We start from the raw sequence: 15,657 nt of genomic DNA on the forward strand, positions 1-15,657 counted from the left end.
GGTCAGCCCCCACCCCTCTGAAAACCGTTCCGCGGCCCCTGAACAACAATTATTAAAAAGCATCTGCATGGATGCAAAGTTCATCAATTTTATTTTAAAAGAATTTCACTCTCCACTTAAAAATGAGACAAAATTGGGGTCGAAACACGAACAAGTATATATGAAGAGCTTGTGGTTATATAGGTTGAATCTACTTCCCCGGGGGCAGTCAAATGCATTGCTGTACATATCGTGACCAAATTATTTCCAAACACCCCCTAATTAAACAAGATTTTCTCTGTGTGTAAATAACCCCCTAAAGTTTTTCGCGGGCTTTAATTACACATTTTGGCCCCTAAACGAGTTGTGGCCAGACATGACCCCGGGGAAAAAGTTTGGGGAAAAAATACCCTAAATACGTTTGGATAGTCTTAAAAGAAAAAAAAGTAAGCTTTGGAAAAAAAACACCCTAAAACGTTTGACCCTAGGCTGACCAGTCTTTCAAAACCAATTCTTTTTTTTGGGGGGGGGGGAACAGCGTTTTTGATGCACTTATGCGCGGCCCGCGTCCAAAACTAAAAAAAAGCCCTTTAAAGGACAAGTCTACCCCATCAAAAAGATTATTCGAATAAAAAACATAACACTGAAAATTTCATCAAAATTGGATGTAAAATAAGAAAGTTATGACATTTTGAATTTTCGCTTAATTTCACAAAACATTTATATGCACATCCTGATCGGTATGCAAATGAGGAGACTGATGAGATCATCCACTAACTATTTCTTTTGTATTTTATTATATGAAATATTCTATTTTTTCCCCTCATTTTGTCAAGTGAAACAACCATAATTCCTCCCTGATATGGATTTAGCATCGTTTCATACTGTATGGTTCAGTCAGGTTGGTCTATATATTGTCAAATTTGTAAAAAATGAAATATTGTATAATTCAAACAATGAAAAACAAAAGAAATAGTGAGCGAGGGACGTCATCGACTGTCTCATTTGCATGTCACCGAGTTGTGCATATCACTTTTTTTTTTACATAAGCGAAACTTTAAAATGTAATAACTTTCTTATTTTACATCCGATTTTGATTAAATTTTCAGCGGTTAGTTTGATTGTTCACTATTTATTCAAATCAACATTTTCCTGTGGTGGACTTGACCTTTAAACGCGTTTTTTTGTTCACGCATTTGTACAGCAATATATTTGACTGCCCCCCCCCGGTCTAATTCCTTGATGTAATAAAAAAAAATGAAAAACGGGCGGCGACATAAGGCAGATCCAGCCCCCCCCCATTGTCAATGACGTCATAATCCTTCAAGGAATATAAGAGAGGTAAAGGAAATGAAAAAAAAGGCAAATGGAATTATAATTTGTAAAACTTCGTGTATAGAGTATATACATGAATATTTTTATTCAAATAAAAGAGACCAGTACTGTTTTTTTTTACCCATTTCAAAACACCTTTTCAATAATTTACTTTATTGTAACTATCGGCTTCAGTATCGGCTCTAAAGTTTATATCATTGAATAAAAAGAATGTGCAAATACTGTATGTATCATGGTCATCAATTGATTCATTCATTGCAGTCATGCGCCCTTATACCTTGGCCACATTTGTTCTACGGCGGCCGTACGGCGCGTCGAAAACAGTCGTTTTATTCATTTTTATTCAAACCACCTACCGTATATGAAGCTGGTACAAAAAAAATGTTAAAACGGCAGAATCCGACTCGCCGTACGGCCGCCGTAAATGTGACCAAGGTATTACTGATTACTGGCACAAATCAAAATTTAATCTCTGACAGGACCGGATCCATTATTTTCCAGGGGGGGGGCACATTTTACTGATGAAATTTTGACAGAAAAAACGAGGTTTTCACCAAAAAATTTAAGGTCATTCGTCCACAAATTTGACAAGCAAAAAGAAAGAAGACGTCCTCACTTGTGTATGAACGATACACTCCCGTTAAAATCCCGATTAAAATATGATGTGCTCTATCTCAAGGGGGGGGGCACACTTGCATGTGCAAGATTTTACATCACAAATTTGGCCCCCTGGATCCGTCAGTGCCTAGCCTACTGATTATCCAAGCGTGAAGACATGCACAAATATAGTAATTATTGGGAGACGGTACAGTTTCCGATATATATGCGCAGCAAGAGCTCTGGCGCCATCTGTGGCTTTATACGACACAGCTTATTATATCTGATCAGCGCACGTGGCCGGCCTCATACAAGTAACGCCTGCATCGCCGATTTTGCGCTGTCCTAAGCTTAAGTTTAGCGTAACTTCAGGCATTATGCTCAGGTGAGACTGCCAGAGGCTCTCCACTTGTTTGATTATTTAAGGCGTTCCTTTATTTGATTTTAGCCTTCACTTCAGGTAGGCCTAGAAAATTTCATGATTTTTTTTAGACCAAAACTCTGTAATTTTGCCTTTTTGGTTGTTCCGCTGAACTACGTTGGCTCCACTCCCAATGAATGGGATGATCATGATGATAGTAAAAATAAAATGTCAGAAATTGTTGAATAAATCCCCAGGAACGACGGTTATTCCTGCCTAGATTTTTTTCTTTGTTTACAACTCCCTCTCCTGACATGCCTGATGATGTTCATGTTTTATTATTATCAATGATTATTATTTAACTTAGGCCTAGATCTAACCCAGGGGGCTCCCGGCCGCGTAGCGGTCGGGAGCCCAGGATCGTACGTGCAATTTGGCATACCGGTACTCACCTGACAAGCGTGAAGTATGGTCAAAATAATTCTCCGAATAAATAGTTAAAACAGAACTCAAGCACTTACCACGATAGATGATCATGATGATGGTCTAACGAGTGGCAGTTTTTCTGACACCTGGGCACAGACTGGAACCTCAAAAAACAAAAAGTTCTCTCCTACCCCCGTCTTGATCGGCCATTTTGTTACAATTCATAACAAAAACGGCCGATCGAGACGGGGGTAGGAGAGAACTTTTCGTTTTTTGAGGTTCCAGTCTGTGCCCAGATGTCAGAAAAACTGCCACTCGTTAGACCATCATCCATAAATTGTGGTAAGTGCTTGATTTCTGTTTTTTAACTATTCGGAGAATTATTTTGACCATACTTCACGCTTGTCAGGTGAGTATGCCAAATTGCAAGTACGATCGATCCTGGGCTCCCGACCGCTACGCGGCCGGTAGCCCCCTGGGTTAGCCTAGATCTAGTAGGGCCCACTTGTTCACTGCTACCATCTGGCCTGAGGAGAATCTACAGGTAGGACTATGGTATGCCAATGCTGTATAGAGCACCCACTTTAAAAAATCATTAAAATATCACTTTTGTGACCAAAATTACTAATTTCAATATAGTTGCAATTTATTTTTCATTAGTAACTTGGGAATAATTTTTGTATTCACCAGAGCGCTCAAAAACTTGAATTTTGGGCATATTTTTGTGTAAGCCCTCTATTGGTGGAAAGTAATATGGTAAGAAAATTTTCATTTTTTTTACCTCTATTTTTAATTAAGAAAAAAATGATTTAAAGAATCAAATTTAAATAAGAGCCAAGTTGTATGAATAATAGGTGTAATGAAAACTGTCAGTGTAAAAAAATCAAGCATTTGCCCCAAAGGAAAAGGGAAAATAAGCCAAACATTGCCACCCTTATTTTGCCACACATGGAGATATAACTGAGAACAAGGTTATATCATAACCTTGTTCATTGAATGAGTGGTAGGGCCTAGATCTAACTTAAAATAAAGTTAGGGCCTAACGTTAGTCCCGTCACTCTAGGCGACACCGCAATACTTACCCGTGTTAAGAAACTGGGACTCCACTCACGCGCATTTGGGCAGCCCTAGCTTAGAACTAAGCTTTCTTTCCGTAAAAAATCTTTATTCTTATGATTCAATAAACGTTAATGAGTATATAATTACTCTTAAATCGGTACTCACCGGTTCTTTTCTTGAATTTTCTGCCAAATTCCCACGCTTCTGGCAACAATTCTGCCTACGATTCTGTCGCCATAGACAGCTGTTCATGCAACTCTATTTATAAATGGAGCGCCCCTTACGAGAGTTGTTAATGCCGCGGAGAAATCGTTAGGCATTTTGGCCTGTGATCAAGGCTTAGCTGTTCTATTTTTTTTCATATGTGTGAGATCGAAATCACAGAGAGTAAACACTCTTCCATATGGAAGAGTGTATACTCGCTGTGATATGATCCCGATAGGGAGGCGCAACACCCCCACCCACATGGGCGCAAATCCCAGGGCCGGGGGACATGTACCCCTCACCCAAAATAGTAGGGGGCACATTATGAAATATCCCCCTACTATTTTTGGTCATTTCATTCAAAATCGAAATAAAACATTTGGAAGAGACGATCTTACTTTTGGGATGCCCCCCTTTTTTTGCTTGTTTGCTTGTCAAATTTCTTTTGGTTAAGATGACCTTCTTTAGGGGGTGATAAACCTTCTTTTTTTGTTTGTTTGTTTGTCAAATTTTCCAGCCCCTGGTCCCCCTACCTTTGGGGAGAGATTTCCGCCCTTGCAAGTAGACATACTCTTGATATTGTTTGCGAATCTGCACGGGCGTCGGAGGCTGGGGGATGAGGAAAAGCGGTGAGACGAGAACAAAAATAGAAGCGGAAGAGGACAGAAAAAAGTGAAAGAAAGAAAAATTAATGGAAAATAAAAGGGAAGAGAAAATAGGGAGAAATGTGATGGGTAAAAAAAATTGGGGAAAGAAGACAGAAAAAAGTGAACGAAAGAAAAATTAATGGAAAATAAAAGGGAGGAGAAAATAGGGAGAAATGTGATGGGTTACGTCGAGATTTATGTGCCCGTGCAAAAAGAAATGAGCAGAGGTTGAGATGTTGTCCGTTTGGGCAAATGCCTGTCTGTTTCTCGGACTGGCGCCCGTGTTGCAAAAATTATTACCGTAAGCTGATGGAATCACTGCTTCATACCGACAGTGACAGGATTTAGCGGTTGTAGGTATAAATCGCGCTCTAACACTCTAAAACTGTGTTCTTTATCAAAAAGCTGTCCTTCATATTCATTTTCGCAAAAGAATATAAAGTTAATTTAAATCATTGTCTGTAGTTATCCTGTTTATGTTTAAAATACTTAGAAATTGGGTTAGGTTATAAGGTTACCAAATTATCAGGGCAGAAAATATATATTTTTTCTGATTTTGCGCGTCGAGCTGGCATTATTTGATCTGTGAGATTATGTTTTTGATGACATTCATTGTGTTCACAGCAATAATTATTAAACATTGCGCACGCGCCGTGCGCCGCATGAATTATGTAGATCAGTGAATAACTTACCGCTACACACGAGCAGTTGCATAATATATACAGAGCAACTGCCCATGTTTAATGGTCCATAATATACCGACTTTTTTCTTTTTTGGAAAGAGTATGAAGTTATCTACTGATATACTGAATGTACAATAAAAGTCATTATCATGTATTTCTTGACATTTCATTTACTTTTTTTCCCATCCCATAGCTGCTCGCATAGACCTACGCCGTCACAAATAACAAAACAAAATCTCACTTTTTTTTCTTTTTTGGTGGGGGATGGATTTTCCACTGGATACGCAACGGTACAATTTTTCAAATTATTTTTTTCTGCTATTTTCATAATAAACTTTAAATGATTTCGCCTGTGCACTATTATTTTTTTTAAGACAACTTAACAAAATTACATCTCAAGATAATTTTCATCATCATCATCATTGCCATCATCGTCTTTCTTTTTTTCTTATTTTTTCCCCTTCCCTTCTTTTTTTCCTTTCTATTTTCCTCCTTTTTTAGAGGGGCATACCACCACGCCCCCTCACTGGATATCGGCCTCTAAATATGTTTGTTGTTGTATATAAGTTGGCGGATGCCTCATGAAATGAAATAAGAGAAAATAAGGAAAAGGAAACTAAGAAGAAAAAAAAACAAGAAATGAGGAGAAGAAAAAAGAAAGCCAAACAAACAAGAAAAAACAATATCAAAATTTTGTTGTAAAGTCTTCTACGTCAGTTTAATAATTATGTTTTCAGTGAAATGAGAACATAAAAGAATTGAAACAAGTAAGAAGGGCTATACATCGTAGCAAAGAAATAGAGGGAAGCTCCGAGACAATAAAAAGGGTGAGAAAAAGAAGACTTTGAAAACCTCACAACACGTACGAGCATAATAAAAAAAACTGGAATAAGCGAGGACAAGTAGCTGAGGGACCCTCCCCCTCTCTCTCTATTTATCTATCAAACTCGCATATACAAGAACTTCTTACTAATCAAAATATTGCGAGCAAAAAGCACGAGCTGACATTTTTTTTTAAATATTCAAAACTTATAGAGAGACGCATTTTAAACATTATTCATGAAACTTATTAATCATTCATTTCCAATCATTCGATTGCGACAAATGATCTGAGAATTTAGTGTTTTTAGGAATTCATTAAAAGCATAAAGTTGTATCTCAACATTAAAATATTGCAGGCGCAACGCATGAGCTAAAGCTTTATACAAAGATTTTAAAAAATGACATTCTAAGTATTTTTGGTAATCACGAAAAAGATTGATATTTCATGAAAGAAAGCTCAAATCCCGAGGAGGAATATTTTTATGAATTTACTTTTAAAGCCGGGGGCCACTTCCATTCACGAGTGGATACCATGCGCGATCATGGGGTCTCAAAAAGCATCCTAAACACGTAATTTCCTGATTCTGAAAATGCACCCCTTAACAAGTATTGACGTGTACCGTACCCTTGACAAGAATTGGAAACAAAACGATTCTCTTTAAATATTCCCTGAAATGCACAAGTACAGGAATGTTTATTGTTACGGGTCCTTCGGTCTTCGGCTTTTTTACCTTTAATTGGCTTAGTACGACCCCACCTATAGCTTCTACACCTTGCGCAAATTGGACTCTAAACACGAGGTGTTGGGGAAAACAAGGACATCCTTTATAAAACATTTTAATCTTGTTTTATCATCCCCTCAAATTCGACCCTAAACACGTAATTTTCCTAGCGAAATAGATATACCCCTTTTTCATTATTTTTGTGTTTGAGAAAAAAAAAATCATAATTTCTGGCTATAGTCGTTGAAGTGGTAAGGACACCCCCCCCCCCCCCGTTGTTATGCATTACGCCAATATGGGACCAAATGATCCTTCATGTCCGGCGCGAAACTTATGCAATAAATTAAACTTTATTTTTTGAAAGATTTAAAGCTTGCGCTGTTAACTCCAATCGCTTTCACCTGAATTTGCGATGAATGCTAGCGTTATGAAATATATCATTATCAACGTCTGGCGAAAAGAATAACCAACCGATCACCTGACGAGAAAGCGTATCACGTGATCTGCATAACAGCTTCGATCGCGAGTCAGAAGTGAAGAGCAACTGCCAAGAAAATCAGGAAAAAGTCGTCAAAATGTAAGTTTCCCTTAATATCTTTCATTTTATTTTTGTTGCTTACAATGAATTTACGATCCTTAATTATAATATTGGCCAAAAAAAGAAATAGAGAGCGTACTTGTGAAATAATATCGAAATATCCTGTACTCAAAGATTTCTAACCCCGCAATTCCACTGATGTCGCCTATGAGGTCCATACATGTAATGTTTGGACCTCATTGGTACTAGGAGTGAGTCCCGTATACTTTTGTGAATTAATAAATAATTACCTTCTTCTGGAAACAGTACAGTCCACCGTCTGGTGTATTGTCGTACTGGTGAAGTGCTGCGTGCAAGTGTATGTACATTATCTGATAAAAAATTGCTTACAGCGTGCAAGTAAAAACAATACCATTATTAATTAAAGGAGAATGAAACAGTTGGAACATTCTCCTCGGCAACTTTCCCAGCTCTAACAACCCTAGGAAGTGGCTAAGGGTAGGGTTTTACACGCCAGGCAATACTTGTTATAAGGGGTTCATTTTCAGTATATGGAAAATACATGTTTAGGGTGCTTTTCGAGACCCCATGGTCGCGCATGGTATCCGCTCGTGAATGGAAGTGGCCCCCCCCCCCCCCGGGCCCATGATACAAACTACTTGTGATATTCTTTTAGTACTAATTACAGACTATCGTCACAGAAGATATCATTGTGTCTTGGCTCTTCATCTTTGGGAAATCACAATTTGTAATATGTTGATAAGCTTGTAATTGTATGTATCATTTTACATCAGTTTGTGGTGTTTACAACCATTTTTGAATGCGTAAATAAGCCGCTTAACATTTCGGTAGCAAAATTTCTTATACCCCCTTCAGACTGGCTTCTTCATTTTTCCCAGGCGAACTTCTCTGGCACGCATTCGTCACTTCCCCGGCGAAGAAAAAAATGTACCCTTTCACACTGACATCTCTTCCCGGCGAAAGTTGACGGGTGATTTGCTTGGGCGGAAGTAAGTGCAGACCTGGTTTCAATGAAAGTGCCGGCTTTTTGAAATTTTAATTTTAAATTTAATCATACTCTTTCCTTAATTGCAGATACCTAATTAATTTTAACATTAAACTTTCAGTTTTGGAGATGACGGCAGGTAAACACTTCGCATCTGCTGCTGCTGATCAGTTCACTCGGCACGTGATATGCAGAATTAGAACAAAAAAAATTGTAAACATTGCTTCTTACCGATTACAAAAGGTGTAAAAAAAAATTACAACATATTCTCGAAATATTAGAGGCAAAAAAAGTATTTTGATATTTAAGCGCATTTTCAGCACGTAAAATAATGCTTTTATGATAAATATCGTAAGTGAAAAAAACAAACTGTATGTTTGAGGGTATTTAAATTAACTCTATTGAATGATCGAATAGCTCATAAAGCGTGGCCATAGATATGTAGCGTTATTATTAGTATATATCTGTATGAGCGTGGCCTCTTACATTTAGCCACGGAAATAATAGCTAGCAAGCACGCGGAATCTCTGTTCAGGGGATTTTGGGGAAAAAAAATTACCTCTGACGTCAAAGAGGAGAGGTTCTCCGGTTACCTGTCATACTAGACACTTTCCCTTCGCTGGCTGGCAAACTTCGCCGGCGAAGTTCAGCGGGGAAAAGCGCACTATGAAAGGGGTATTAGGTAACCCTTGAAAATATGGGTAAATGTCCATCAAAGCACAGATATTGGTGTCGTTACTTGATGGGACAAGGGGTGATTCATGACCTTGAACTTGGCATCTTTTTGAAAAAAATCCAACTTTGAGGGCGCCCTACAGGAAAACAACGAACACAGTCGAGCCAATATTTTGTAATTCTGTTAGGCATGTTGTCTATAAATGTACATAATAAATTAATATTGGGTTCTTAACTAAATGATTTTTAAATTTATAAGCCTCCAAACATGCACCCCAAAACGTTGACTTGGGTTCTTAACACCATTTTCGGTGACCTCGTGTGCGATAATGGGTTGTCAGATCCACGCCATGATATGCTCTTCCAATTTACTGAAAATGAGCACTGTAACTAATCAAACTTTACTGCAGCAGTCAATAAAAAATATCATTTTTTTTTAAAAGTCAGTTGTTTGACCACGCATTGGTTGCAAAGGAAGGCTGTATCTTAGCAACCATTTGACCTTTTGGAATTTCCCGTCAGACACTTTAGGGAGCATTTGGTGTGAGTTTAAAGAAAATCGGAGGGAGTCGGGTGACAAATTGTTTGAAAATTGGTTGATTTGATATGGATTGACCCTATTATTTCACTGTGTAAACATATCTGTATTAGTTTGCTTTTTCCTTTCATTGAGAGTCTACAAGAGACCTTTTCCATAATTTATTTTTTCAGAATAATCTGTTATGCTTATATAAATAATTTATTAGATATTTTCCTTGAATACATGCCGGGGGGGGGGGGCCACTTACATTGACGAGTGGATACCATGCGCGACCAAAAAAACACGTAAAAAGGATGTCTTTTTCACGATAGGGCACGTTACGTACGTAACGTGATAAGGGTGTCAGAAACACAAAAATAATGAAAAAAGGGTATCTATTTCACTAGGAAAATTACGCGTTTAGGGTCGAATTTGCGAGGATGATCGATATAACAAAATTAAAATGTTTTAAAAAGGATGTCCTTTTTTGCCTCAGCACTTCGTGTTTAGAGTCCGATTTGCGCGAGGTGTAGAAGGTGGGGGTTGTACTAAACCAAATAGGTAAAGCCGACGACCGAAGGACCCGTAACAAAACATTCCTGTACTTGTTTAGGGGTTCATTTCAGGGAATATTTGCCAAGAGTATCGTGTTGTTTCCAACACTTGTTAAGGGTAGGGTTTCAAACGCCAATACTTGTTAAGGGGTGCATTTTCAGAATATGGAAATTACGTGTTTAGGGTGCTTTTCAAGACCCCATGGTCGCGCATGGTATCCACTCGTGAATGGAAGTGCCCCCCCCCCCCCGGAATACATGTGTATTCCTAAGCTGGATAAAAGAGACCTGGAAACACAGATCCTTGCTCTTTTACACATCCAGTAATAAAATTGGTGTTAATGAACAAAATTATACTTAATCGTTAGAGGGTATTCATTTGTCTCGCAATCTACTATGGCCAACAATGAAATTCGTGATCACTCTCGCAAAAAGTGTTCACTAGCTTACAAGTTCACGAGCTTTCGAGTGCTGCTGCAACTCTTTATCAAGTGACGAAAATTGTCTGATATCGTACTCTATTTATACTAATCTCCAGGACCGTACGCACGAACGCGAGAACAATAGGTGGGCACTGATCCGTTGTGTGATTGGTCAGGCGTTTCACCAACCGGTGCGTCGGTGTTCGGTGCGGCCGGTAATCCCTATATGCAAATAAGCCGTGGTATATGCAAATACGCGGTGGGTCAGCAATATGCAAATGAGACCAAAATTGGCGGGCTCGCTAGTTTCCCGTGGGCGGGGGTTGACTAGCCTCGTTTGGGGCCGGGAACGATCGGGTCTGCGTGCACTGCCAGGTAGGGGGTATTGTGCTGTCGGATGGTTCCTTGTGCCTTTTTTCTTTTTCTCCATTTTCGCTGAAATTTAGAAAAAGTAGTGGTTTGTATGTGAAAAAAGTCACCTTGCCACCACAATATAAAAGATTATGGCCTTTGGTAAAATTCAGGCATGCTCCTTTTGTTTTTAGTTTATTGAAACCAATAATAGTTGTCAGATCTTGACATTTACCACAAGAAAGGATCACCAGTCACCCATACAAACAGCTTTATGAAACACCCATCAAAACTGACAACTTTTTAGATGAAAAACATTGATGAAGCCTGCTCATTGCAGAGATATCAATTGAGGTGTTTATGTTCAGTATATGATGATTATCCGTTAGACTCTTGAGGAGGATTGGTCCAAAAATACCTCATTAACCATGCTGTTAACAAATAATCTGATACTGAATAACAATTCAACAAAAGAAATGCATGCCTGTATTTTATCTGTCTTTGATCTTTAATAAATATAATTTCTGAAATGCATGGTAAGTATGTGTAACGTCTTTTTGTTTTCTTATTCATTAAATGCAGTCTTTTCATCCATGATGAAACAGAGATGGGTCAAGAAAATAAGGTGAGCCATATTTCTGTACAAATACTGAAAGAATATAAGGAATAAAGGAATAAATTTCTTTTTTCAGTCTTTTCATAATTTCGTTACTTCTTACAAATATATTTATTGTAGGAAGGGAATGCATATATAGGCATTTTAGAAGCAAAGTTTTGGTTTCTTAACTGAGCCATTTACTTGCACTCAGTATATGATGATTATCCGTTAGACTCTTGAGGAGGATTGGTCCAAAAATACCTCATAAACCATGCTGTTAACATATATTCTGATACTGAATGACAAAGATTGTAATTTGCTTTAATTTTCATTTTAAATTCAAGGTAATATTTAATCTTGTTTTCTTGTTATCATTTTCTATTTTCTACACTTAACCATTATTTTCATTTGGTCTACTTAGATGGAAACGGTGGTGGAAGTTACCAGAGAAACAAAGGTAAGAAAGCAGCACCTATTTTTATTTGATTTTTCATATGATAATGTACTTCAATATCGTAAAACATTTTGAGTCTTCAATATGATGATTCAAGTTTCCCTATTGGTCTGATCAGGCTTGATGTGAAATATGATGAATCTGATGTTGGCTCGTGATACAACTTTACAGTCCAAATTCTTTATAACATATTAATTTTTGTGTTAGATTACTCCTTGTTTATTATCTTTGATGTTTATGTTTTCATTCTATTTCAAGATACATGAGTCCTTTTCTTTAGTGAAGTGGAAGCTGTTGTAGACTCAATCCATTTACTTGGGTTATTCAACCAATTCTGAGAGGTAAGTAAAATTTGAATTTGTAATTCTGTAATGGAAAACATTACTTAGAAAATGGACCTAGTTCATAAAACTTAGACATAAGGGTAAAAGTGTATAAATGAAGATCCTGCCCGAGTTTCAGGTCACATGATTAAGGTTAAAGGTCACTTAGGGTCAACAAACTTTTCCCATGTTGGGGTTATTTGAGGAATTGTCATAACTTTGTAAGTTTATGGATTTCGCTCATGAAACATTGACATAAGGGTATTCAAGTACAAATGATTGTTTTGCACATGTCTTGGGTCACATGATCATGGTCAAAGTCATTTTGGGTCAATGGAATATTTTATTATTATGTAACATTTCATGTTAGTTATTTTTTCTGTGAATAATTATTCATTAGCTGATTTCGAAGGCAGCTATGCTGCTAAATCCAATTGCGTAATGCAGGCGATACTGCCAGAGGCGTTCCACTTGTTGGTTTTTTGTCTCACCTGCGAAGCAAAGTGAGACTATAGGCGCCGCTTTTCTGACGGCGGCGGCGACGTCAACATCAAATCTTAACCTGAGGTTAAGTTTTTGAAATGACGTCATAACTTAGAAAGTATATGGACCTAGTAAATAAAACTTGGCCATAAGGTTAATCAAGTATTACTGAACATCCTATTAGAGTTTCATGTCACATGACCAAGGTCAAAGGTCATTTAGGGTCAATGAACTTAGACCATGTTGGAGGAATCAACCTCGAAATCTTAACCTGAGGTTAAGTTTTTGAAATGTCATCATAACTTAGAAAATATATGGACCTAGTTCATGAAACTTGGACATAAGGTTAATCAAGTATCACTTAACATCCTGCATGAGTTTCACGTCACATGACCAAGGTCAAAGGTCATTTAGGGTCAATGAACTTTGGCCGAATTGGGGATATCTGTTGAATTCCCATCATAACTTTGAAAGTTTATGGATCTGATTCATGAAACTTGGACATAATAGTAATCGAGCATCACTGAAAATTTTTGTGCAAGTTTCAGGTCTCATGATTAAGGTCAAAGGTCATTTAGGGTCAATGAACTTTGGCCGAATCGGGGGTATCTGTTGAATTACCATCATAACTTTGAAAGTTTATTGGTCTAGTTCATTAAACTTGGACATTAGAGTAATCAAGTATCACTGAACATCCTGTACGCGTTTCAGGTCACATGACCAAGGTCAAAGGTCAATGAACTTTGGCCGAATTGGGTGTATCTGTTGAATTACCATCATAACTTTGAAAGTTTATGGATCTGATTCATGAAACTTGTACATAAGAGTAATCAAGTATCACTGAACATCCTGTTCGAGTTTCAGGTCACATGATCAAGGTCAAAGGTCATGTAAGGTCAATGAACTTTGGCCATGTTGGGTTTTTTTGTTGAATAACCGTCATATCTCTGTAAGTTTATTGGTCTAGTTCATAAAAAGTGGACATAAGAGTAACCATGTATCACTGAACATCTTGTGCGAGTTAGAGTAGTATTCAAAGTCAGCACTGCTGCTATATTGAACCGCGTGATGCAGGTGAGACGGCCAGAGGCATTCCACTTGTTTATTTTATCAAACTCTTTATTACCGGTAAATTGTTTTTTTTTTTATTTATAGTCGAGACATTAAATCATTAAAGAAAGAAATCAGCCATTATTGTCCAAACTTTTGCAATAAAATGATAGTATGTATATATTTTGAGAACTATTTAGAATGAATATATTTCCAGTTTCTTTTATTAGGGTAACCAGATATCCTTATCTGCTAAAAAAAAGAAGCTGTCACTGAGGGGCCTGCTTAATAGAAATAAAACATAGAATGGGAGATTGATAATACAAGCATCGTGTTTCTGACTTTTTATATTTTTTCAAACTTTACTCATGGATGTCTACTTGGGCAGAAGTGACACTTTATTATCCTGTGCAAATAGTGCAATAAATGATCCCTATGTTGAAGCTATTTAATTGGGTACTGGTATTTAAGAATTATATAAATATTCATAAGTATTATACACAGACATGCTTAGTTGAATTTATTCAAAGAGACTACATGTAGATCACTTCTAAGAGCTTGGCGGGTTTTATAAAGTCTTTTTTTATATTTTATTTTACATGGGGGGGGACTTTTTTATGAACTTTTATAATGTGTAACGTCAGTTTGTCAATACTGACAAGTTGTTATCTGATAGTTAACCATAAAAGAGCGTGAATCAAACCAAGGCCATGACCAGTCATGCTCCAATGCATGTACTTTTCTCATTGGCTGGTCCTTGGATATTCCTTTTGCCTTTTCTTTTTCAGATTTTCGCTGAAATTCAGAAAAATTAGTTGTTTGTATTTGAAAAAAGTAACCTTGCCACCACAATATTAAGGATTATGGCCTTTGGTAAAATTCAGGCATGCTCCTTTTGTTTTTAGTTTATTGAAACCAATAATAGTTGTCAGGTCTTGACATTTACCACAAGAAAGGATCACCAGTCGCTCTTAAAGTCGCCCATACAAATAGCTTTATGAAACACCCACCTGGAGCCTGTTGCATAAAACTTTTTACCTGTGAAAACTCTGGTAAAAACTGAAAACTAAGGTTAGTCTGATTTCTGCCATTGAGTTTAACACAGGGCAAAAACTCCGGTAAAAACAACCTGAGTTTTCTCAGGTTAAAAGTTTTATGCAACGGGCCCCAGAACTGACAACGTTTTAGATGAAAAACATTGATGAAGCCTGCTCATTGCAGAGATATCAATTGAGGTGTTTATGTTCAGTATATGATGATTATCCGTTAGACTCTTGAGGAGGATTGGTCCAAAAATACCTCATTAACCATGCTGTTAACAAATAATCTGATACTGAATAACAATTCAACAAAAGAAATGCATGCCTGTATTTTATCTGTCTTTGATCTTTAATAAATATAATTTCTGAAATGCATGGTAAGTATGTGTAACGTCTTTTTGTTTTCTTATTCATTAAATGCAGTCTTTTCATCCATGATGAAACAGAGATGGGTCAAGAAAATAAGGTGAGCCATATTTCTGTACAAATACTGAAAGAATATAAGGAATAAAGGAATAAATTTCTTTTTTCAGTCTTTTCATAATTTCGTTACTTCTTACAAATATATTTATTGTAGGAAGGGAATGCATATATAGGCATTTTAGAAGCAAAGTTTTGGTTTCTTAACTGAGCCATTTACTTGCACTCAGTATGTGATGATTATCCGTTAGACTCTTGAGGAGGATTGGTCCAAAAATACCTCATAAACCATGCTGTTAAAATATATTCTGATACTGAATGACAAAGATTGTAATTTGCTTTATTTTTCATTTTAAATTCTAGGTAATAGTTAATCTTGTTTTCTTGT

General features: G+C 37.1%; 1 long non-coding RNA gene across 7 annotated transcripts in view; it reads left to right on the forward strand.

Annotated features, from left to right (window-relative positions):
• Positions 1–2,138: 2,138 nt before the first annotated feature.
• Positions 2,139–15,657, forward strand: part of LOC121410230 — a 33,628-nt gene continuing 20,109 nt past the window's right edge. Inside the window, exons 1-6 of one of the 7 annotated variants that reach the window (XR_005969291.1) lie at positions 2,139–2,371; positions 8,250–8,383; positions 11,484–11,526; positions 11,921–11,956; positions 12,212–12,294; positions 15,273–15,315. This is a non-coding gene — a long non-coding RNA (uncharacterized LOC121410230). The remainder of the gene's footprint in view (positions 2,372–8,249; positions 8,384–11,483; positions 11,527–11,920; positions 11,957–12,211; positions 12,295–15,272; positions 15,316–15,657) is intronic. The other 6 variants (XR_005969296.1, XR_005969292.1, XR_005969290.1 and 3 more) reach the window with 6 other exon arrangements.

Source organism: Lytechinus variegatus, chromosome 3 (genome assembly GCF_018143015.1).
Source record: "Lytechinus variegatus isolate NC3 chromosome 3, Lvar_3.0, whole genome shotgun sequence".
Taxonomy (NCBI): Eukaryota; Metazoa; Echinodermata; class Echinoidea; order Temnopleuroida; family Toxopneustidae; genus Lytechinus; species Lytechinus variegatus.